This window comes from Carassius auratus, chromosome 38 (assembly GCF_003368295.1).
Source record: "Carassius auratus strain Wakin chromosome 38, ASM336829v1, whole genome shotgun sequence".
NCBI lineage: Eukaryota > Metazoa > Chordata > Actinopteri > Cypriniformes > Cyprinidae > Carassius > Carassius auratus.
The window spans coordinates 18,611,667-18,614,040 of record NC_039280.1 but is presented as its reverse complement, the minus strand read 5'-3'; positions in this window follow the sequence as shown (position 1 = coordinate 18,614,040).

The following is a 2,374-nucleotide window of genomic DNA, read 5'->3' as shown; positions in this document are numbered from 1 at the left end:
AAGTCGAAGTTAAACGCGCAGACGAGGTCGACGTTACAAAACTTAACTCAGAACACGAAACTCTCAAACGGAAAAGAAAAGAAATAAAGTTTGACGAGACTAGGTTGTGTTCCTTCTCATTGTGGCATAGTAGCAGCAGGCAGGCACGCTGGAACCGCGCTCAAAGAACAATGATGACTAACCGCATGGCTAGATGCTACAAGCTAAAGCTAGGTAGCAAAGCTACAAGCTAAGAGCAGGCATGACTGATAGCACGAGCAAGGCTGGAACTAAAAAGCCGACATGGCTAATAGCAGCAGCTAGACTAGAACTAAAAGCAGATTTAATCGTGTCCAAAGTTTTTAAACTTCCTTGTTGGCCACCCCTCAAATGTTGCCTTGACCAATCAGATATGTTCTTGGGGTGGGGTATCATAAATCATTTGTTTATCTTACCAAGCATGTGGTTCTTGCCTCACAGGGTCTAATTTTGGACATGATTCCTATAACATGATTATGATATATTTTACAAATAAATGATTGTCAGGACAATATCAAGCAAGAAAATGCGATTATTTGAATACTAGACATGACTAGGTATCCTATAGTTATCAAAAGACATACACAATAAGTGATTATACATGATAGTCAAATGTGTGGGTTACACGTAAATGAATATGGAGTTAAGCAATGGAATGATTCATTCATAAGTCTTTTTTTAAGTTCATTCTGGTCCATATATAATATATAAAAAGGGTTTCTTGCCATTCTCTGGCAAAGGACTTTTCTGTGAAGACAAAGGTTTAAAGCCCTTCCCCCTTAGGAATTTCAGTCTGGTTTCAACTGGCTGGGGGGAAGTCAATGCAAGTATTTAACTTGATCTCCTGGGTTTACATGTGATGTCCAGCGTTGCATTTCAATCACGAACAATATATTTGGACAATCTCTTCTTCGAATTAAATTGTTAATAATTGTTCTATTGGTGTTTATGTTGAAAGCTGTTGTGTGAACAAGTTGGTTGGTTGGTTATCTGCTTGGTTCCCTGTGGCACTAGAACTGATTTATGACTTCCTGAGGAGTTCGGCTCTCGTTTCAATGCACACAGCTCTGATAGACTCTTTGATTTGTCTGATTCGACTCATTTCTGCTACATATATCCCCCTTTCGATCGGCGAGGTTTTAGGTGAAGACATCGTCGATCGCTGGAGAAACAAAGGCAGAAGAAGCAGACAAACACAGCAAACAAGACAACACCTCCATGACAGTTACTGTACTGGTGCAGGCATCAGGTTATTTAGGTACACGTGGTTAAGTTCAATTAGTCAATGTAGTTTTAGCACATTGAGGATAGTTTAGATCGTCTTGGAAATTGTTTTTATTTTTATCATCAATCAAATTTGTGGTTAACTTTGTTTGGTTCTTCTAGGTTGTCTTACTTTACATGTTTACCATTAGTTTTCTAGAATTTTCATTTTCAATTCAATGAATTGACCTATCATGCATGGAGCTCTCTGGCTTCCATTCAGTTAGAGTGGCTGGCGGATATTAGGTGTTGCGAGTCAATCCTAATATCAGACCTTCGACCCTCGCAGGGTGTCTAGGCATTTCACCTACTCAGGAAAGAGGGGAAGGAGAAGGATAGGTAAAAGAAGAACAAAACAAAACAAGGCTGCTGTGGGTTTTCCTAGCATGTGTTACAACTACTATTGAGCTAGGATGTCAGGTGCAGCTAGTGTGTCGTGAACCTTAACTTAGTGTCAGGTGTTCTACCTATTGTGAGGATGGCTGCACGTTTCTTCATGGTGGGTATGTGTAAACTTTGTTACGCTAAAAGTTGGATATTCTACCTGTGGGAAGAATATGTTTGTTTGACTGTGTTATCAGTAGATGTGTTTACCTCTGGGTGTAGGTAATGTTGTGTGTTACTGGTGTAGTGCATGTGTGGTCAGATCTGTTCAAATCTGTGTTGTCTCCCCTTTTCTAGCATGTCACTGAGGACTGTCTCTCAGCATCCTTGGCTTGGATGAGGGCGTGTCCATGGTCTAATGAGGGGTCAGTCCAGCAAGGCAGGAAGTTCTTTAGCAGACAGTCGGAGGCAGTTTGGCATGGCTGTGTGAAGCTGAGTTGCAAAACTTGTCTCCTTGCATTCTTCTTGTGATGCCTTCTGGCTGTAGCAGACTTTCTGACCTTCTGTGCTCTGGTGGTTGCTGTTGCACAGACAGGGAATTTGGAACTTGGAGTTGGAGTTCATTTGACAGTTTGTTAATGACTGAGGTGATGTCCTTTAGTACCTCAGATTTTTCATCAACAGTTGGCCGTTAAAGACTTGTTCATTCTGGGTTGTTGTTGAACAGGTGCTTGTCATCTCTGATGCGGTGCACCAGGTGATTACCGGC